The sequence below is a fragment of the Heterocephalus glaber genome, unplaced genomic scaffold, assembly GCF_053883595.1.
Source record: "Heterocephalus glaber isolate CG9 unplaced genomic scaffold, H.glaber_assembly_v1.0 deba00001729, whole genome shotgun sequence".
Classification (NCBI taxonomy): Eukaryota; Metazoa; Chordata; class Mammalia; order Rodentia; family Bathyergidae; genus Heterocephalus; species Heterocephalus glaber.
In genome coordinates, this window is record NW_028258440.1 from 695,470 (window position 1) to 720,006 (window position 24,537).

General features: G+C 35.2%; 1 pseudogene; it reads left to right on the top strand.

Annotated features, from left to right (window-relative positions):
- Positions 1–432: 432 nt before the first annotated feature.
- LOC101705723 (cytochrome b-c1 complex subunit 7 pseudogene) lies at positions 433–1,392 on the top strand (annotated as a pseudogene).
- The last annotated feature ends 23,145 nt before the right edge of the window (positions 1,393–24,537 follow it).

Sequence of the window (24,537 nt, forward strand, 5' to 3'; positions counted from 1 at the left end):
CATTAAACTAAAAGCAGAAATACCATATAATCCAGTAGTCCCACTTCTGGGCATATATCAAAAAAACCTGAAATCCATATGTTGAAGAGATGTCTGCACTGCCCTATTTATTGCAGTATTATTCACAATAGCCAAAGAATAGAATCAACTGAGTATCTATCAACAGATGAATGGATAAAGAAAATGTGAGATATGCACATGATGAAATAGTATTTAGCCATAAAAATAATCAAATCCTGTCATTCTGTCAGTATAGAAAATCAGTATAGAAAATGTGAATCTGGGCTGGGGATTTAGATCAGTGGTTCTGGCGCCTACCTCGCAAGCGCAAGGTCCCAAGTTTGATCCCCGGTAACCCCCACAAAAAAAGAAAAAAGAAAATGTGTATCTTATTTGGAAAACATCAACACGTTCTTGCCGGCTTGAACCACCATGGTAAAGCCTGACTGTCCCAGTGGTAGCTTATGCCACAGGTGGCACAAACGGATCTAATCACTTTTATCAGTCTTTCTACTAATAAGATTGATTAAAAGCCACCTGAGGGGGCAGTCATGTATGTACCGCTGGTAGTTCAGGGCAGCCAGCAGCACAACACATGAATTACGGCCCTGTCATGAAAGTGTCAAATGTGTAGGGTTGTCCAAAATATGTGGACAACTTAATGTCTTTCAGTTTCATTTTTCTCATACCTAAAATAAAAGGAAATGAGCTACATAAAAGGCTATTCCTTATAACAACATTTATAATAAGTAGCAAATGACTGGAAATAACCTAAATGTCTGTTTCTAAGAGGCTGTGTAAAATATGATTGCTTTGATACAAAATGTGTATAACACAGCCATTAAAAGAGTAAAAAAGGAAATAATTTCTAAAAGAATAGATTTTACATGTTTTCACTACAAACATGACATATATGAGGTGATGTATATCAATATATATTAATTACCTTGATATAAACATTCTATAATGTATACATGTATCAAAACCCCACATTGTACTCCATAGACATATACAAATGTTTGCCAAATAAAAATTAAAATATAGGCTCTTGGGTCAAAATAGTCAGCAAGTTTGCTGTTGCTGCACTAGGCCAGTGGCTGGATGGTATTCAAAGTGGTGTTATAATGTTGCAGGGTTCAATACACCAGGTTAATATGAGGTGATACAATATATGAGGAGAAAGATGTAAATGAAGCTATAGGAATCACTGTGAATGTTTATGATGATAGGATGGTTCACATTAAGAGAGCACTGGAACTGATTGTGAGATAGCAGATCTTGCCTATACAGCAGTGGGCAGAATATGAAGAAAATACATTCTATCTTGAATAATATCCTAAACACGTTATTTGGAAAAGAAAAGAAAAAAGAATGGGTCAAGAAGTAATGTAGTTAATACCTGTGGGTGTAGTTGCCCTCAAAGCATTTTTACAAAGTTGGTGAAACCTGAAATATATAATTTCAGAATTATTTGGTCTGTAGATGTATCAGTTTACATAAATGTTTCTTGCAATCTTTAAAAAATTAAAAATTTAAATTTGAAAAGGTGATGGCACAGGGTGGAATGTGGATGAACCTTAAAAAGTTATGCTAAATGAAAGAATCCAAACATAAAAGGTCACATTTTGGGATTTCATTTAGGTGATATACCTACAATAGGCAAATTCATAAAGACATAAAATACATTAGTGTTTACAAGGGGATAGAATGGGATTAAGGTGAGAGGAGAGTATGGAGAATGATTGGTTAATAGATAAAAGGTTTTGTTCTTCGTTGATGAAAATATTTTGGAACTACATTAAGGTGTGCTTGTACAATACTGTGAATGTACAAATGCTACACCATTATTAACTTTAAAATGGTTAATCTTAAATGGTATGAATTTTTCCTCAATAAAAAGAATGATTCAAAATAAAATACATAACAAAATAAGAGACTTAAGCCTATTTTATTAAATGCAAATACATTAGACAGAGATTGGCAGAGTGAATAAATTAACATGGATCAAGTGTATGCATTCTACAAAAACTCACTTCAAATATACTACAGGGAAGTTGAAAGGAAAAGATATATCATACGACCATTAATCAAACAAAACAAGAGTGGATATATTAAAATCAGATAAAGTAGACTGCAGAGCAAATATCACCAGGGATAAAGAAGGATATTGCATAATGACAAAAAGTTCAATACACTGAAAAGACACTGTGATCTTAAAGTTTTATACCAAAGAATAGAGCTTCAGAATGTAGAAAGCAAAAACTGACAGAACTATAAGGACAAATAGACGAATCCACAGTTATAGTTGGGGACTTTAACAATCTCAGTTCCAGTAATTGATAGAACTACTTGATAGAAAATCAGCATGTACACAGAAGAACCCCCTCAAATCACCACCATGGTAAACAGAATAATACATTACCAAAGATATTCATGTTTCAATCTCCAAGACCTGTGAATATATTAAATGGCAAAGGGGAATAAGATAACCAATGGAATTAAGGTTGCTTTTACTAGGCCTCAAAATAGGGAGGTGATTCTTGATTCTCGAAGCTGTAATCATAGTGGTCCTCAATTGTGGACAAGGGAGGTAACAGAAGAGATCAGAGTGATGTGGAATGATGAGAACTCAACCCACAGCAGGCTTCAAAGATGGAAAGAGAGGACCATGTGCCAAGGGACATGAGTGGCTGCTGGAAGATCAAAAGAGGAAGGTAATGGATTTTCCTGAAGAGCCTCCAGAGAGGAATTAAGCCTTGCTCTTTTTATCCTAATGAGACTCATTTCAGTCTTTTGAATGACAGAATGTAGGATGATAAATTTGTATTATTTTAATCCATTAAATCTATTGTGATAGCAGCCATAGAGAATTAGTAAAACCACTAACCTACTGAAACTAATGCTCGGTACCTACCTGTTTAATGACTGTTTCGTTCGGACTTAGAGCTTGCTGCTCCAACTTAGGACCCATGATTATTTTTTTTGTACAGTTCTGTACAACTTGTTTATACAGCCTCATTGTCTTTTTTAATATAGTACACATTGTTTAAACAATAATGTAATTTTTGCTGATGTACTGTACAGTATGGTACTGTAGTTTTATGTTTTGTTCTACATTACAGTACTGCATGTAAGAGTTATGCAAATAGAAACAAAGTGGTCACTTTGGAGCTTCCTTTGACATTTCTTTGTTCTGAAAATTGTAATATACATACCATATACAACTCCTCACTTAGCGACCAATTCATTTAATGATCCAGTCACAGGGACGGAATGGGTCATTAAACAAAGAGTGCCTGTATATCATTCTCTAACCTATGGTTTCATATGAGAAATCACCAACAGAGACCCAAAGAGAAAATGTCCAAGCACTTGGCAATTAAATAGCACACTTCTAAATAATCTAATGGCCAAAAGAGGAAGTCTTAGAGAACATCAAAACTGTGATGAACTGAATGATGATGAAAATGCAATATATTAACCTTTGTGAGAGGCCTTGAAGGCAGATCTGAGAAGGAAATTTATATCAATAAATACTTAGAAGAGAACTCTTAATCCATGCTTTTACTTCAAGAACCTAGAAAAAATAAAAATGAACCCAAGACATGCAGAAGGAAGGAAATAGTAAAAATAAGAGCAGAAATCAATGAAATTGAACAGAGATAAACCTTAGAGAAAAATCAATGATTCAAAAAGCTAGTTCTCTGGCTTGACCAATAAAATTGACAAACCTTTTGACAGGCTGAAGAAAAGAGAAACGATACAAATTACTAATATCAAAAGTGAAAAAGGAGGGCCGGGGATTTAGCTCAGTGGTGCCTCTGCCTGCTGAGCAAGCGCAAGGACCCACGTTCGATCCCCAGTACCAAAAAAAAAAAAAGAAAAAGTGAAAGAGGAGGGCTGAGTATTTAGCTCAGTGGTTCTGATGCTTGTCTTGCAAGCAAAAGGTCCCGAGTTCAATCCTCAGTACTAAAAGAAAAAAAAAAGTGAAAGAGGAACCATTCATACAGATACTGCAGATATTAACAGAATGATAATTACTATGAATATACACAGAAATTCAACCATATAGAAAAATAGACAAATTGCTCAAAATCTGCAAAATACTAAATCTCATCCAGAGTGAAAAACGTAAAGTTAATAATTCTGTAGCTATTAAAGAACACAAATTTGTTATTTTTAAAACTCTAATAAAATAAATTTCAAGTCCCAGACAGACTTCTACCAAACATTTAAAGACATCAATTTTATAAACTTTTCCCCAGAAGACTGAAGTATAAAAAATGTTTCCCAACTTATTTTATGAAGCCAGTATTATTCGGATACCAAAAAATAGGCAAAATCAGTATAAAAACAATAAGAAAAGAAAACAAAATAAAGCTGTAGACCAATTATAGACCAATATCTCACAAGACCTGACATAAAAATCCTCTACTAAATATTAGAAAATAGAATTCAGCAATATATATAAAGAATTATGTACCACAACCAAGTGAAGTTTACTCTGGAAATACATGACTGGTTCAACATTCAAAAATTAATGTAATCTACCATATTAATAAGCTAAAGAGCCAGCCATGGTGGCACACATCTGTAATCACAGCACATTGGAGGCTGAGGCAGGAGGAGCACTTCAAGTTTGAGGCCAGCCTGAGCTATACAGTGAGTTCAAGCCCAGCCTCAACTACATAGTGAGACCCTGTCTTGGGAAAAAAAAAAAAAGTTAAAAAAAATTCATGATCATATCAGTTGATTCAGAAGAAAAGCTTTTGAAAGAATTTAATACTCATCTGTTATAAAAGTCTCACACTAGAGATTCCATTTGACCCAGCTATTCCCCTTCTTGATATCTTCCCAAAAGAATTAAAAGTATCATACCACAGCAATATATGCACACCCATGTTTATAGCAACACAATTCGTAAAAGCTAAATCTTGGAATCGGCCTTGATATACATCAATGAATGGATGAATAGAGAAAATGTAGTTTTTTATATGCAGTGGAGTACTGCTCTGGCATAAAGAAGGATAAACTTGAGACTTTTTTGGTAAATGGATGCACTTTGTGACCATATGTTTAAGTGAAATAAATTGGACACACATGTATAAATATCACATTGTTTCTCTTATGTGAGAAATCAAAAGTGTAAATAAAGGCCAAAATGGAAGATAGATATTGGGAAGTAGAAGAAAATGTTGAAAGGGAGAAGGGAATAAGAGAAGGGGGTGGAGAGGGGACGGAAGGAAGGAAAAATGGAGAAAAAGATAATAGAAAGAAAAGATGGAAACAAAGCTTTAATAAATAAGGAGGGCAACAAGGGTTGAAGGGAGGGGAGGGAAATGAGAAAAAAAAAAAGAAGAAACAAGATGTACTATGTACAGGTACAAATTCCCTATGGTGACTGTGATTATTATGTATATAACAAAATACCCAAAATTAACTAAAAAAATAAAATGAAACACACACATACAAACAAAAAATAAATACATAAAAGCTCTCACTCAAGTAAGAACAAACTATCCTCAACTTGATAAAAAGAAATATACAGAAAAATTTAAAGCTAGCATTATATTTAATTGTAAAATACTAAATACTTTTCCCCTAGAAGAAAAAGGCAAGGATGTCTACTCTCACCATTTACTCATCATGGAGCTAGAATTGCCAGACAGTACAAAATGCAAAGAAAAGAAAATTTTAAAACACACATGTTAGAAAGAAGGGAACGACATTTTCCTTCTTTACAAACATATTGTTTAAATGTAAAATTGCACAGAATCCAAAAAAGTACCAAGAACTTATAAGTGAAGCATCTTACAAGGTCGAAGATGACTGGAAAAATGATAAATACAAATATCAATTGTATTTTTATACTAGCAATGAACAAGTGAAAACTAGAATTAAAAACTCATTACCTCCCCCAAACTCAAAACGAGTAAATGAATAATTTTTTAAAATGAGCCAGTGGTGATGCTTAGCTGTTATCCCAGCACTCAGGAGGCAGAAGCAGGAAGAGTGCCATGAGTTTGAGGCCATCCTGGGCTACATAGTGAGTTCAAGGCCAGCCTGAACTACATAGTGAGACTCTATCTTAAACAAAACAAAACAATTCTGTTCCATTTACTATCATCAAATAAAATGAAAATACTAGGTATAATTCAGGCAGAACATGTATAAAATCTGTGTGATGAAAGCTACAAATAAACAAATAAGCATTTGCAAAGATATTTAACATCATTGGCTATAATAGAAGTACAAATTAAAATCATGATGAAATATTACTATGTACCATTCAGAATGGATATGATTGAAAATATTGCTGTTAACAAATGCTAGCAAGGGGCTGGGGATTTAGCTCAGTGGTTCCGGCCCCTGCCTCGCAAGTGCAAGGTCCCAAGTTCGATCCCCGATACCAAAAAAAAAAAAATCTCTTACAGAATTTTAGGGCCGGGGATTTAGCTCAGTGGTTCTAGCGCCTGCCTCACAAGCTGAGGACCCGAGTTCGATCCCCGGTACCAAAACAAAACAAAAAAATGCTAGCAAGGATGTGGATAAGGTAGATCTTTCACAAAGTGATGGTAAGAATCTAAAATGATACAGACATTCTGTAAAATCAATTGGAGGTTTCTTATAAAATTAAGCATACCCTTCATACAACCCAGCAATCACACTGGCCATGTATAACAGAAAAAAAGGGAAATTTGTGTTCACAAAAAATAGGTGATAATTTTTATAGAGGCTTTATTTGCAATCTTTAAAACTATAGATGACACAGAATGAGTTGAGTGATTAAAATTAACGATATATTCTTTTTTAAAAAAAAAACCTGATATATTCTTAACACGGAACACTACTTAACAATAAAGAGAACTTTTCATATAGACAACTTGAATAGATTTTAAACACATTTTTCTGTGTTAAAATAAGTCCAATATTGAAAGGCTACATATTAAATGATTCAGTTTATTTAACATTTTTTAAATGAAAAAATTGTTTCTGAAACTTTTTTCATTATAACCGCCAGAAGAACTTTTAGCCTTTTTTTTTTCTAATTGCCCTTCCTAGAAAATTAAATGCTAAGGAACAAGCTTTTATGGGGTAAGATTGAGTTTTGTAAGGAGATAAACCACAGCGATGTCTAAAATTCTTTTCAGGCATGAAGATACAGGTTGGAACGGAAAAGAGAAGGGGTCACATATCTCTGAATATGCATTTTTATAGAGTTTGGCTTTTGAAATCATGCCAATGTTCTTCATTTTCATGGACAAGATTGAATCAACAAAGATGGCAGGGCTGGGGATAAACCAAGAATGAAATGAAAACAGAGGAGCCAGTCCCAGCATCCAGGAGGAGACTCCCAGGCCACCATAGCACTGCTCGCAGAGCAGAGGAGGTGAGCTGTGCAGGCGCCAGCAGCAGCATCCCCCCCCCCACCCGGTCAAAATGAGAAGACAGGTAAACAAGCCTCAAAACCAGACTTCCATCGCCACCTGCTGTGTAAGCTCAAGGACCCGAGTTCGATCCCCAGTACCCAAAAACAAAAACAAAACAAAACAAAAACACCAGACTTCCAGATCACCTACAGCAACCCCAAAGGGAAAAGAGATGGAACAATCTGATACTCAACCACCTGGACTCCCTGAACTGGCAACAAAAGAGGGCTTGGAAAAAATTTAATCAGAAATAATTTCTCAGATAACAGCAGAGATTGTGCCCATAGTGCAAGACATGATTAATAAATCTAGAGAGGACACAGATAAAAAAGATACAGGAGCTGAGGAACAGGATGGAATCCCAACATAGGAAACAAATGGAATCCATAAAACAGATACAAACAGATTTCCAAGAGATTAAAAACTTCACTGAAAACTTACGCAGCAGAATGAGCCAATGTGAGGACAGAATTTCAGATATAGAAGAAAAGATTGCAATTAGTGACCAGGAAAAGAAGAATTGCTTTAAAATTGTAAGCGATCACAAGAAATCAATCCAGCAGCTGCTGGATGATGCAAAGAATAACATGACTGATCAAAGTCAATGAAGAAACAGGAGTGGGTGCAGATGACATAAAAAAACTTTTCACAGAAGTGATGGCAGAAAACTTCCCAAGCAGGGGAAAAGAACTTGACATACAGATAAGTGAGGCATATAGGACTCCAAATAGCCTTGATCAAAAAAAATCTACACATAGGCATATAATAGGATTCTAGAAACCCAACAGAAGAACAAAATTCTACATGCCGTTAGAGAAAATAAACAAATCACATACAAAGGAAAGCCCATCAGAATCACAGCAGACTTCTCAAGGTAAATCCTCAAGGCAAAAAGAGGTTGGAGTGATGTATTTCAAGCCCTAAAGGAAAACAGCCTCCAACCCAGATTGATGTACCCTGCAAAACTATCTTTCAAAATTGGTGGAGAAGTAAGATAGTTTCATGACAAAGAGCACCCGAGGAACTTCATGAATATGAAACCAGCACTCCAAAAAATTTTAGACAATATCCTAGGAAAAGAGAATGAGGATCACAACCCCAGGAAGCCCAACACAATGAATCCATTGGACATGACAAGAAATTAAACGCAAAGGGGGAGAATTCAACAAAAAGAAAAAGTTATGACCAGGATAAGGCAATACATACCAGTTATAACCATCAATGTTAATGGTCTCAATTCACCAAACAAAAGAAATAGACTGGCAGAATGGGTCAAGAAGCAAGATCCAACAATATGCTGCATACAAGAAACAGACTTAATTCAAAAAGAAACTCATAGACTGAAAACTAAAGGGTGGAAAACAATACTCCATGTGACAGGAACCCGAAATAAAGCAGGAGTAGCTATCCTCTTTGCAGATCAAGTGGACTTCAAACCAAAATCTGAAACACTTCTGGTCCCAAGAATTTCAGATAAGGGATAGTCAACTTGTATGAACAAATCTGTTTTGAACATGTGTTTTCATTCCTTTTAAGTAAAAACTTAAGAACAGAACTGTTGGTTCTTAACGGTAATACAAGTAATTTCTATGTTGTTTTATAAAATGGTTTTATCATTTTACATTCACATTAGCAGTATTCGAAAATTCTAACTGGTTCACACCTAAGCTGACATCTGTTCTTTTGACACTTTTAACTTCATCTCCCTAATGAGTGTATAATACGATCTTGTTACTGTACTGATTAGTATTTTTCTGATTCTAGTGTTGCACACCTTTCCTTGTGCTGCACTGGCTATTTATCATCTTCTTGTGTCTACTTTTTAATTGGGTTGTCTATTAATGAATAAGAGTTCTTTATACATTCTGGCCATAGGTTATATGTATTATAAATATGGTCTGTTTAAGGTCTATTTTTCATTTTCTTAACAATGTCATTTAAAGTTCTAAATTTTGATGGAATCTCAACTTTTTTTCTTTTATATATCATGTTTTTTGTATCGTAGAAAATTCTTGCCTCCCTTAAATTCATGAATATTTTCCCTTATAATTATTTCTTAAAGTTTTCTAGTTTCAGTCTTTCATATTTAGGTTCATAGATCCTTTCAAGTTATCTTTATGTATGGAAATAAAGGGTTGAGGTTAATTTTTTACATACAGATAACAGTGTCTAGTACCATTTTCTGAAGACACTATCTTTTCCTCTGCTCTTGAGTTGAGTTTATGTTCTATAAAATGTTAATGTTAAATAATCTTTCAAAACTCAGTGGACCATATATGTGTGGTTATGTTTCCAGATTTTCTGTTTTATTCCAATGATCTATATGTCTTTCCTTACGCCAACATTGCCTTGATTACTGTAGCTTTAGAGGAAGTCTTAAAATTAGGTAATAAGGGCAGGGATTTAGCTCTGTGGTTCCGCTCACTGCCTCGCAAGTGCAAGGACCTGAGTTTGATCCCTGGTACCAAAAAAAAAAAAAATTAGGTAATAAATGTCTTCCAACACTGTTTTTTCCCCCTTTTTTGTCTTTTTACTTTTCTAGGTACTTTGTACTCCTATATAACTTTTAAATTTCAATAGCCAATTCTTCATTTATAACAAGCATATATAGACCTGAATTTTTATATATACCTTGTGTTTTCTAATCCTGTTAAATTCAAATACAGGTTCTTTCTTAGTATTTTCTCTGTAGATGATCATTTCATCTACATATAAATATTTTGCTTCTACCTTACCAATACTATGCTAATTGTTTTCTTGTATTGCCAGACTACTTTGGTTTGGGCCTATGTTTCAAAGTTTAATGGACAGATGAAGAGTAGGCATATCTGCCCTTGTTCCCCACCTTAGGGAGAAAGCATGGTATATTTTCCATTCATATAAGGCGTTTTTGCTGAAGTATGGAGTACATGTCTTATCTGTTGAGAAGGTTCTGTTCTACTTCTAGTCTTCTGATAGCTTTTACCATGAACAGCTGTGGAATTTAGTCCAATACTTTTTCTGCAACTACTGACAGTATCATATGGTTTTTTTCCTTTCCTCTGTTAAAATGATGACTTTTGGTGTAGATCTTTCAATGCTGAACCAACACTGCCATCCCTATAATAAAACCACTTTCTGTATACTGCCAGATCTGACTTCTAATAACTTGTTTTGTTAAACAAATTTTTATCTATGTTCATGCTTTTTTCTTCTATTATCTTTATCCAGTTTTAGGATTAGCACAATGTTGATTTCCTAAAATGAGGGGAGAAGTGTTCCTTGTTTTTTCTGCTTTAAATGTTTGATATAATTCATCAATTAAAATGTATATGGGCCTGTTTTTGTCATATAGGTAGGTTTTCAAGCTAGGAATATACTTTCTTTAATAGGTGCTATTCAAAATTTTTATTTCCTCCAGAGTCAGTTTCATTAATTGGTCTTCGAAGGTACTTCTTAGAAGTTGTCAAATTTATTTCAGAAAGGATTTTTGTAATATGTTTTCTATATCCTTTAAAATTCTGTAAAATCATTGGTAATGTCCTCTAAATTTTGATATTGTAACTTTAAAAATGTATAATTGATATTGTGTAATAAGAAGAAAAGTTCTAAAGGAGTAGGGGAAGTAGGAGGGGTAGGGGAAAGGAAAGAAGGGAAAAGAAAAAATATGAGAAAAGAAAAAAATGGAAACAAAGTCTGCAAATAAAGAAGGGTGGAGGGGGTGAATGGAGGGCAGGGGTAGGGGAAAAAAATAAGAACCAAGATACATCATGTAAAGGTACAAGATCCCAATGATGAATGTAACTGTATTTTATATCTAAAATGTATCAGTAAACTTAATGGAAGAAAAAAAAAGAAATGAAAACAGAAACAGATGAACCCAATTGTATGAGTATTTCAAATGAACATTGAAAATAATCAATCCAAGAAACTTGTAAACATAGTACCTTGTCTATATGTCCCAATCTACAGATAAGAAGGAATTTCATCCAAATACTGCATCCACTTTTAAATATAGGTTTGTTCAAAGAACTCAGTGTTAAACCAGAAACACTTAACCTGCTGGAAGACAAATTAAGAAAAACTCTTGAAGTGCTTCTTAGACGTAGGCAAGAACTTTCTGAATGGAACCCCAGTTGCATAGGAAATAGTTCCAAGAATCAACAAATGGGATCATATCAAATTAAAAAGCTTCTGCGTAGCAAATGACACAACTAACAGAGTGAAAAGGCAACATATAGAATGTGAAAAAATTTTTTTACCTACAATTCGTAAGACCAAGGACTCATCTCTAGAATATATAAAGAACAAAAATTTTAGACATCCCCAAATAAAAGACCCAGTTGAAAATGGGCAAGTGAAATGAATAGATATTTCATGGAAGAAGTACAAATGACCAATAAATACATGAAGAAATGCTCAACATCACTGGCCATTAGATAAATGCAAATGAAAACAACACTGAGATTTCATCTTATCCCAGAAAGAATGGCTATTATCAAGAAATCAAATAACAAATGCTGGAGAGGCTGTGGGGAGTGAAAAAGGAATCCTTCTACACTTTTGGTGGGAATGTAGACTAGCACAACCACTATGGAAATTAGTATGAAGATTCCTCAGAAAATTGAAACTAGCAATTCCATTTGAGCCAGTTGTTCACCTTCTAGGTATCTTCCCCAAAGAGTTAAAGACATCATATTACAGTGATACATGCATACACACGTTTATAGTAGCACAATTTATCATAGCTAAATCTTGGAAGCAGACTATATGTCCATCAAGAAATGAAGGGATAAAGAGCATGTATTTACATACTATGGATTACTACTCTGCCATAAAGTAAAATAAACTTGAGCATTTGTAGGAAAATGGATGCACCTTCAAACCATAATGTTGAGTGAAATAAATCAGATATACACACTTAAATATCACATGGTTCCTCTTACATGAGAGACCCAAATTATAAAGAGCAAAATAAAAGATAGATAATAGGCAGTAGGGAAATAGTTCTTTCTCAAAGGGCAAAGGAATCAAGAGATGGAGGGAGGGAAAGGAGGTGAAAAAAGAAAGTGGGATGTATTGTGTACATGCACAAGCTACACACAAGGATGTAAACATTATGTGCTGCAAACATGCCCACAAAAAGGAAGGGGATCAGAAGATGGAGGGAGAGAAGGGAAGGAGAATGAAAGAGGAATTAAAATGTGTTATGTACATGTACCAACTTTCCACAAGGAATGGAAACAGTATGTACTACACACATGTATTAATAAACTAAAAATTTTAGAAAGTGGTTACCCTCTGAAAAATAAATGTTTGTTTTATATAGTTTTATAAGTGCAATAATTTAGAAAATATCTTATTTGTTTTGGAGTAGATGAATTAATGTTGTTGGGAAATGGTCTTCTTAATGGTTAAAGGGAGATAAAGTTGTAAAATGAGTGAAGACAGGAACTATCTTGTAAGGTTAATTGGAATTGGAAGTATCAGTAGGCGCTCACAATTTCCTCACAATTAAAGAAAAAAAAAGAATGTGAACTAGAAAGTATTAAATATACATGTATGTATACATATACATATACACAGAGCCTGACCAAGAAATGCATACACACTTCAGGAAAAGAAAAATACTATGATGTTTTTTCAACAGATGCTGTTACCCTCCTATGGGGAACCCAAGAGGATGTTGTGTACTGCAGAAACCCCACTACACTGCTGGCCTTTAGAGAAGAAATTGAAAATGCATGTGCAGCAATCTCAATGACCACAGTTACCCGAGCAGCAGTTCGCCCTACTAGTAAATGTCTGGAAGCCAATGGCCACCACTTTGAGCACCACTTGTAATTGTAGAGGACAAAGGAAACTTATATGAATCTCATGATGTCTCAATAAATTTAGTATTAAAATATTTATATAAGTTTTTCTTTTCCTGAAATGTGTGCACATTTTGGTAGGACTCTGTATAGATATAAGTGTAGGTATAGATATAGATAGCTATACATTCTCTTCTACGAAGTATAGAGATGTAAAAGAGTTAAAGCAAGAGCAAACAAGAGACTAAGAAAATCCTATAAAAATACTGATTAAGAAATGATCCCTATAAAGTCGTGTTCAAAGTAACCAGCAATATGACTAATTCCTCCTGCTTTTTATTCTTTGGTTTTACTTTTAAAAATCTTCTTCCTTTGTTGTAGTACAAATGCTGCCCTTATGTTAGAAACAGTGTACCATACTGGTAAATACAATTTATTTTGAAGTCAAGAAGTCTCTAGCTTTTCCATGTATTAGGGGTGTGATAACAATCTAGTTATTTAATCTCTCTGAATCTTGGATACTTTCCTGTGAAGTGGGAGAAATAGTAATATTACTGTCAGGAATATGTATATTCCAATATCTCTCTATAAAATATTGAGCACCTACATGCCCTTGTGGAATCCTCCCTGAAGTATGCCTTGTGTGTAGAGTGTTCAACAGAGTCTAGGCATATTAAAGATGCTCAATATCTGATAGGCAATATTAATGTTGCATGCAATTATTACTATGAAATGACACAAGTAGTGTATTTATGCTACACTGATTCTTCCACAAGTAAGAAAATATATAGGGCTTTGTGGCTAATTCATTTATCCAGATCAGACAACCACATAAACTTAACTGTTCTTATTACACATGTTGATACACATTCTGGGAAGTCATGGCCAAAATGTCAGAGAAATTTAAAATTGTAATGCTTGCTGTAACTCTTTGCATGGGAGAGGAAATTCGCATAAAAATGCCTCATTTGAGATGGGTATGGTGGCGCACACCTGTAGTCCCAGCAACTCAGGGAGCTAAGGTGGGAGGATCACTTGAGCCCAGCCTGGGAAATATAGTGAGACCCTATCTCAAAAAAGAAAGAAAGAGGGGGAGGGTGGATGGTTGGAAGGAAGGAAAGAAAGGAAACAAAAAACTATGAGGCTGTTTCAGGAGATAAAGAGTGACAGCTCTGAGGTAGCAAAGGGACCGTAGTCAGCACCGCTTTGTTTAAGTCTTTAAACTGCCTCTTTTCATAGTGAGGCAAACAGGTAAATCGCATAAAGTCTTTAAATACCATTTTCCTCATCTGTGAGATCAGGATGGTTTTGTCTGTTCACAGGGTTGTTGCGAGGCAAAGGAAAAGCAATGTGAAAACACTTTTCCAAATAATGAGGTGCTACACAAGCATATCAGATGATACTATATATTTTGTGGCATAAATCTCAAACATAAAAATGGAAATGGTTTTAATGTACTTTTCGTGGTTTTATTCTCTATGATGTTTTACTCATTGCCAATTTTATCCTCCATAGCTATTCAAAAATAGATTTACAAAGAGAACAATTTAGTTTATTAACTGTAGAGTGCTTTTGCCACCTACTATACATGTGCTCATCGTTAACTTTTTCCTGGGAAGCATGTTGAAAATGAATTTTCTTTTAGTAAGAAGATAACTAATGTTAGGGGAAAATTCCACAAACACAATCTACCAAGATTTTATCAATTAGTTGAATAGCAATTTACTTACAAATAAAAGTGAGTTTAGCCCAATCAGTACACATTTTAGGACCCAGAGTTACTGATAACTATCTATTAATATATAATCCAGAAATGAAATTAAAGTTAATTGTTGGCTAGCATATCAAAATTCTCTCTGTATTTTTAGTACTATTTCACAGGACAAAGATATCTGGTTATAAAACTTAAAAATGTACTTCCCTATCTCTTCAAAAATTTTTTTATCCTGGTGAAAACACTAAGAATAAGCTCTACCTTCCTAAATTTTTTAAAAATAGGTAACACAATATTGTTAACTATTTACAATGTTCTATATAAGATCTCTGGAAATTAATTATCTTATATAACTGAGATTTTATACCCATATTCCAACTCCTCATTTCCTGCCCTAACAGTTCTTGGCAACTACAATTGTATGGCCTGTTTTAAGGTGCTTTACTATTTTAGATACTTCAAAAAAGTGGACTCATTTCGTGTATAAAATTGTACAAAATATTATATATATTTACGGTGTATTATATGTTTTGAAATGTGTGTATATGGTAGAATGGCTAAATCAAGCTGATTGACATATACATTCTCTCACATACCAGTTTTTTGTGGAAAGAATACATAAAATTCACACTCTTAGTGATTTTCCAAAATACACTACATTGTTACTAACTCTACTCAGAATATTGTAACAGATATCTTGAGCTTTTCCTCCTATCTATTACAAATATTTTTTTAAAATATAGTACATGACAAAACAAAACAATGTCGATGTGAATGTGGACAAAGGGAAACTCTCATGCACTCTTGGTGGGAATGTAAATTGGTATACCCACTAAAGAAAAGAGTGTAGAGGTTCTTAAAAATTTAAAAATTGAACTACTATACAATCCCTCAATCCCACTATTGGAAAAGGAAATGAAATCAGTATGTTGAACCGTTAGCTGCATGATCATGTTTATTGCAGCACTATTCAAAATAGCTAAGATATGGAATCAACCCAAGTGTCTATCAACAGATGATTGGATAAAGAAAATGTAGTGTGTATACACAATGGAACAGAATAAACCATACAAAGAATGACATACTGTGATTGGTGACAACATGGATGAAATTAAAGGATATTATCCCGAGTGAAATAAGCCAGACACGGAAAGATAAATATTACATGATCCAATTCATATGTGAAATCTAAAGAAATTGATCCTGTATAAGTAGAGTTCAGTACTGGTTACCAGAGGATGGGGAGAGTCGGGGGATAGGAGAGATTGTTTAATGAGTACAAAGGTATGGGTAGATAAGAGGAGTAAGTTCTGATAGTCTATTGCACAGGAGAGTGACTATGGTTAATAATATTATGTTGCCTATTTCAAAATAGCTGGAAAAGAGGATTCTAGATGTTCTGATCACAAAGAAATGACAAATGTATGAAGTAAACTATATACTTTGATTTGATTATTACACATGTATGCATGTGTCAAGACATCCCACCATACCTCATAAATGTACAATTCTTTTTTTGAGACAGGGTCTTGCTATGTAGTTCAAGCTGGCCTTGAACTCACTATGTAGTCCAGGCTGGCCTCAGATTCACAGTGATTCTCCTGCCTCTGCCTCCCAAGTGCTGGGATTACAAGCATGCACCACCATGCTAGGCAGTAAACTTACAATAATTATGCATTCATTAAAAAGAAAATTTAAGCCTGTAATCCCAGCACTCTGGAGGCTGAAGCAGGAGGATCACCACAAGTTCAAGGCCAGCCTGGACTGCAGAATGAGACCCTGTTTCAAAAAAAAAAGAAAAGAAAGTTTTAAAAAAACTATGATTCTGGTATAAAGATGGACATATAGAACAGTAGAACAGAATAGAGAGAAATAAACCCACGAATATATACACAAGTGGCCTTCAACACGGACAGTCTCTTCAACAAATGGTATTGTTCAAACTGTCTATCCATATGCAAAAAAAATGAAATTGGAGCTTTATTTTACATAAAAATTAACCAAAATGGATTAAAAATTAAACATATGACCTGAAACTGTAAAACTCCTAAAAGAAATGTAGAGGCAAACTTCTTGATGTTGATCTTGATTTCTTGGATGTAACACCAAAAACATATGAAATAAAAGGAAAAGCAGATGGCAGGGGATGTGGTTCAGACATAGAGTGCTTGAATAGTATATTGCCAAATCACAACAGCAACAACAACAATGATACAAGTAAGTTTCTGCACAGCAAATAAAAAACTAAGAAGCAAAAAGCAAAAAGAAAAGGAAAGGAAAACTGAAAGAGGTTGGGGGAAGTGGAAGGGAAAGGGGAAAAATCAGGAAAAGAAGGAAAAAACGGAAACAAAGCTTTTGTAAGTAAGGGGGAGGGGGAGGTTGAAGGGAGGGAAGGAGATTGGGAGAAAAAGAGGAATCAAGATACATCATGTACAGGTACAAACTCCCTTTGATGAATATGATCGCTGTAGTTAAATTGCAGCGATAAAACTAATCTTTAAAAAGAAAAAGCAATCAATAGAATGGGAGAAATAGTTTCAAACTACATATCGGATGAAGTTAATTTTCAAACTATATAAGAAACTATTTTAACTTTTTTTTTTTGGTACCGGGGATCGAACTCAGGACCTTGCGCTTGTCAGGCAGGTGTGGCGCCACTGAGCTACATCGGGCGCCGAAACTATTTTCACTCTCAAGTAAAACAAAACAAACAACAAAAATCAGTCATAACCAAAACAAAGTTTTAAAAATGTTTTAAAATGGGCCAAGGACATGAACAGACATTTCATTAAAGAATATATACATATGATCAGGAAATATATGAAAGATACTGGACATTATTATCAAGGAGATGCAAATTAAAGTGATAATGAGATACCATCTCCCACCTAGTAGGGTGGTTATTACACAAAAGGAAATATAGCAAGTAATGGTGAGAATGTGTGGGAATTTGGACCCTTTACACTATCACTGGAAATATACAGTGGGATAGCAGCTGTAAAAAGAATATGGATTTTCCTTTAAAAATTGAAATTTAAAAATTTAAAAATTAGCCCAGGTGTGGTGATGCATACCTGTAACCCAGCACTCAAGAGGCTGAGGTACGAGGATAACCACAAGTTTGAGGTCAGCCTGGGCCATATATTGAGCTTAAGGGCAGCCTGAGCTATACAGTGAGACTTGTCTCAAAAAAAAGAAAAGAAAAAAAGAAAAAGAAAACAGAAAAATTGATATTAGAACTACCATATGATCCAACTATCTTGTGGGTTTCTGGGCACATGTACAATAGAATTGAAATTAAGGTCTCTAAAAAAGTTTTCTGCAGTGGCTTGAATTTCCCAGGAACTCCTAAAATTGTGCTCAGAGCCTGTGACGGGTGCAGGTTTCTCCAGCAACAAATATTGCAGGTGTTCTTAGCCTTAGTGAGGACTTCTAGGGGCTTCATGTTACCATTCCCTCCCATGTAAAGTCCCTCTTGGTTCAGGGTGGATTCTGTCTGAGGAGATGGGACTGGAGATGCTATGCGCTGTTTTCTTCCTTATAAGGCCTTTCTGGCTCCCTATGCTCTGTGGCATCTCTTCAGCATCCCTACTGCCCTCCAGCACTCTTTATAGATGGTTTCAGCAGATGCCAACTTTCACTGAGCTCCTTAACCTTTTCTAGGGATGTGCATGCTGCCTTCCTATTTCTTCCTCCTGAGGGAAGAGCCTTAGAGTTTTGTGCCTTTGCCCAGTCATATGCTTTTGCTCATCCAATGCAAACTGCTGTAAAGTTCCACCTATATTTTCTAAGTTCCTGGAAATGTCAGAATGTTGAACACAAGCTCCTCTTCTCTCCCTTCCTTCTGAAGGAGAGGATTCTTAGGTAAAGGGCTTCTACCAATTCTAGGACTGTGCTGACTGTTGAGAACGACCTGACCCTTTTCCCTGGGGCAGTCCCTGAAATTTAGAGTATTGGGTGCCAGCTCCATTTTTCTCCCTCTCCACTAAAGGAGAAATCTCACAGTTGTGCACCTTCTGTCAATCTCAAAGTGTCTTGCAGGCTTCTGGGAGCCATCCACCCCTTTTTCTTAAGGAAAGGCATTACAATGCTGAGGGGCTGGATCCAACCTTCCCTTCTCTCCCTTCCTCCTGCAAAAAAACTCTCAGGGTTGTGAACCTTCTTTTAATCTTTTAGAGCCCAGCTTGTTTACCAGAACTTCCCACTTCTCTTTCTCTTCTAGCAACCCCCAGCCATTCAACTATGGCAGTTGTTTCAGCATTCTGAGTGAGGTAAGACAGAAGTAGGACCTGAGTTGTACCTTATTTGGATAGATGCTTAGTGTTTACCACAAGAAGAAACAACGGCCCACATCGACCTCTTGTGGCACTGAGCTGTGCTGGCTTGGGAAAGAGGTTAACTTGGATAAAGTGAAAATGCTCTTCTTACCTGTTCCAGAGCAATTTTACTCAGCTTTGTACTCATCTGAAACTTTATTACAGAATTCTCAACAATATTATGCCATTAATATAGTAGTTTTTCATTGTTTCTGTGGTGAGACTTGGGGTAGGATTTCTTATTCTGCCATCTTGCTGATGACACTGTTCCAGTCAGACATAGCTGAGAATCCCTATTCTACGGTACAAGCTATCTTTGTGACCTTCTAAAAGCATTGGGTACTCTCTGAGCTTTGTATCCATTAACACTAAAATTACAGTAATATCACCTCCCTCGTAGAGTTCTATATCAAGTGGCAAGTGCCTAGTGTCCTTTCAACAAAGGACATTAATTTTAAAACTATTACTTTTAGGTGTAGATGCTTTCCCAGTTGGAATTATAGAAATACCTGTCTTTCAGAAACAGGTGGAAGAATGGAGTTGGGGTATGTGTACCACCCTTTAATCCCTTCTTTTCTTAAATAATTCCTAAGTCAATAGCTGCATGCCAACCAGCATGGAACTTGTGTGACTTCAATGCTTATAAGCAACTTTGGGCACAAACAAGACACATGCAAAAATACTTGATGGGAAGTAGACACAGAAGCTGACTTACACTTTAAGATAAGGATAAGTTATAACAGAATTTGATAGTGCTTGGGGTCTGGGACCAGACCATATTGCATTGCAGTAAATGACAAGGATTCGCACACGATTCCAAATTCTGGTAAGACATTTAGACAGCAGGAAGACTGTAGCAAGAAATGAATTTGAACCTGCCACAACGATCACCTAGTAATTCACTGGATAACTGCCACGCTCAGGCACTGTTGCTCAAAGGTGAGTGATATCCAAATTTGACTTTATAGACTTTTCAATACACTCCCAAAGAAGAAAAGAAAAACAGGGTTGACAAAGTCTATGAAATAAGGTAAGACAAAATAGTTAGGTAAAGGAACTTAGTAGTCCAAGCCACTACCATCCTCAAGCAAGTAATTAATGCAATTTACAAGCTTAAAAGTGATCCTTCATTGTTCACTGATTGTTATGGTTGCTAAGTCTCCTCTACTTCTGATTATTACATATCTTTTGATTAAGCTGCTTCTTTTATATTAATACATGTTTGTGATACAAAATGATTACTGTTACATACACTATGGGGAGTTGGCACATGTACACGACACATCTGAATTCTTTCTATGTCCCCTGTCTCTCCCTTTCTCCCCACCCTCCACCTCTTGGTCCCCTTCCCATTTGCAAAAGATCTATCTCCCTCTTTCTTTTATCTACCTTTTATTTTGCTCTAATTTATTTATACTTTGGGTTTCTAATATAAGAGAAATCATATGATATTTAATCTTGTGTATGATTAATTTAATTTCACATTATGGTTTCGAGGGTCACCCATTTTCCTAAAAATGACTCACATTTATCCTTCTTTACAGCAGAGCAGTACTCCATTGTGTATACATACCACATTTCTTTATCCATTCATCTGTTGATGAACATATATTCCTCTTCCAACAGTCACTGATTATAAATTGTGCTGCTATAAACATGGGTGTGCATATATCAATATAATATGATGTCTGTAACTCTTCAGGGAAGATAACTAGAGGGAAAAGAGCTCTGTCAAATGGAATTTCTATTTTTAATTTTTTTTCCCCCATTAAGTTTATTGGTACATTTTAGGTATAAAATACATTTACATATATCATTGGGATCTTGTACCATTACATGAGTATCTTGGTTCTTATTTTTTTTCCCCTTCTCCTGCCCTCCCTTCACCCCCTCCATTCTTCCCTATTTGCAAAGATTTTGTTTCCATTTTTTTCCTTTTCTCATATATTTTTCCCCTTCTTTCCTTTCCCCTTCTTTTCCCACTTCCCCTGTTCCTTTAGACCTTTACTTCCTATTACACAATATCAATTATACATTTTTAAAATTAAAATATCCAGACCTAGGGACATTACCACAGATTTTACAGAATTTAAAAGGATATAGAAAGCATATTACAAAAATCTGTTTTGAAATAAATTAGACAACTTCTAAGAAGTACCTTGGAAGACAAATTAATGAAACTAACTCTGGAAGAAATATAAAATTTGAATGGCACCTATTAAAGAAAGTATATTCCTAGCTTGAAAACCTACCTATATGCCAACAACAGGCTCATATACATTTTAACTGATAAATTATATCAAACATTTCAAGCAGAAAAAAAGGAACATTTCTCCCCTCATTTTAGGAAATCAACATTGTGCTAATCCTAAAGCTGGACAAAGATAATAGAAGAAAAAAGTATGAACATAGATAGAAATTTGTTTAACAAAACAAACTCTTAGAAGTCAGATCTGGCAGGATGTAGAAAGTGGTTTTGTTATAGGGATGGCAGTGTTGGTTCAGCATTGGAAATCCACCCACAAAAGTCACCATTTTAACAGAGGAAAGGAAAAGGCCACATGATCCTGTCAGTAGTTGGAGAAAAAGTATTGGACTAAATTCCATGGCTGTTCACGGTAAAAGCTATCAGGAGACTAGAAGTAGAACAGAACCTTCTCAACAGATTAAAGACATGTACTCCATACTTCCAGCGAGAACACCTTATATGAATGGAGAAGATACAATGCTTTCTCCTTAAGGTGGGGAACAAGGGCAGATATGCTTACTCTTTATCTGTCCATTAAACTTTGAAACCTAGGCCCAACCAAAATAGTCTGGCAATAAAATGACACAATTAGGATACGATTGGCAAGGTAGAAGCAAAATCTTTATATGTAGATAAAATGATCATCTACAGAGAAAATACTAAGAAATTTCTAGGAGCCCCTAGAACTTGTATTTGAATTTAGCACGATTAGAAAACACAAGGTATATATAAAAATTCAGGTCTGTGTATCCTTGCTATAAATGAAGAATTGGCTATTGAAATTTAAAAGTTATGTAGGAATACAAAGGACCTAGAAAAGTTAAAAAAGAAAAGAAAAGAAAAACAGTGTTGGGGGGCCAGGGATTTAGCTCAGTGGTTTCGCCACCTGCTGAGCAAGCGCAAGGACCCGAGTTCGATCTCCAGTACCCCCCCCCCAAAAAAAAGAAAGAAAAAAGAAAAATAGTGTTGGAAGGTGTTTACACCCAATTTTAAGACTTCTTCTAAAGCTACAGTAATCAAGGCAGTGTTGGTCTAAGGAAAGACATATAGATCATTTTAATAAAAGAGAATCTAGAAATAGAACCGCACATATATGGTCCACTGAGTTTTGAAAGATTATTTAACATTAGCATTTTATAGAATATAAACTCAATTCAAGAGCCTAGGAAGAGATAATGTCTTCAGCAAATGGCACTAGAACACCTGGTATCCATATATAAAAAATTCACCTCAACCCTTTATTTCCATACAAAAAAATAACTTGAAGGGATCTATGAACCTAAATATGAAAGCCTAAAAGTAAAAAACTTTAAGAAGAAATTATAAGGGAAAATGTTTATGAATTTAGGGTAGGCAAGAACTACCTAGGATACAAAAAACATGATGTATAAAAGAAAAAAATTGATAAATGAGATTCCATCAAAATTTAGAACTTTAAATGACATCATTAAAATGAAAAGTTGTCCTTAAACGGACCGTATTTACAATGAATATAACCTATGACCAGAATATATAAAGAACTCTTACAGCTCATTAATAGACAACCAATTAAAAAGTAGACATAAGAGTGCTTGCTTCGGCAGCACATACACTAAAAAGTAGACGTAAGAAGATGACAAACAGCCAGTACAGCACCAGGAAAGGTGTGCAACTCTAGAATAAGAAAAATGCTAATCAGTACAATAACAAGATTGAATTATACACTCATTAGGGAGATGAAGTTCAAAGTTTTAAAAGCCTTGTCATGACTTTTTCTTTTTGTTGGATTCTCCCTCTTTGTGTTTAATTTGTCACGCCCAACGGATTCATTCTGCTGCACTTCCTGGGGTTGTGATCCTCATTGTCTTTTCCTAGAGTATTGTCTAGAATTTTTTGGAGTGCCGGTTTGGTATTCATGAAGTTCCTGAGGTGCTCTTTATCATGAAAGGATCTTATTTCTCCATCTCTACTTTTAATTTTTTAAGGAATCTCCAGCCCGATTTCCATAATGATTGTACTAGCTTACATTCTTGCTGACAATGTAGAAGGTTTCCTTTTCCCCCACAGCCTTGCCAGCATTTGCTATAATTTGGTTTCTTGCTGACCACTATTCTTTCTGGAGTATCGTAGAATCTCAGTGTTGTTAATTTGTTTTTTTGTAATGACCAGAAATGTTGAATGTTTTTTATGTATTTTGGGCCATTTGTACTTCTTCTGAGAAGTGTCTCTTCATTTCAGTTGCCCATTTATTGATTAGGTCTACCCCCACCCCCACCCCATACTGACAATCGAACTCAGGACCTTTCACTTGTCAGGCAGTTGTGGCGCCACTGAGCTACATCCCCAGCCCTGATTAGGCCTTTTAATTTTGAGGGTCTAATTTTTGTAGGTTCATTATATATTCTAGATATTAGTCCTCTTTCTGAGGTGTAGCTGCAACTTTTTTTTCCTATTCTGTAGCTTGTCTTCTCATTCTTCTGTTTAATTTGTGTGCAGAAGCTTTTAAATTTGACACAATCCCATTTCTTGATTCATGTTATTTCTTCTGCCGATGGGGTTCTGCTCAGAAGGTCCTTGCCTGCACCTATGTCTTCAAGAGTTGTACATATTTTATTTTCAAGCAGATTGTTTCTGTTTCAATAATTATTTTTTGAATGATTTTGTTTTAGTTTAGTTCATGGTAACTTGATAGGGATCTAGATTCAATCTTCTGCATATGGATAACCAGTTTTCCCAGCACCATTTGCTAGCGAGAATATCTTTCCTCCAGTGTAACTCTTTGGCTGCTTTGTCATAGATTTGGTGGCTAACTGTGCCTGAAGTTATTTCTGCATCCTCTATTCTGTTCCATATGTATGTTTTTGTGCCAGTAACATGCTGTTTTGGTCACTGTAGCTTGTAATAATATAACTTCAAGTCCAGGATTGTGATGCTTCCTGTTTTCTTCTTGTTACCCAGGATTGCTCTTGCTATTCTAGGTCTCTTCTGGTTCCATATGAATTTTAGGATTACCTCCTCTGATTCTGTGAGGAAAGCGGTAGCTATTTTGATTGGGATT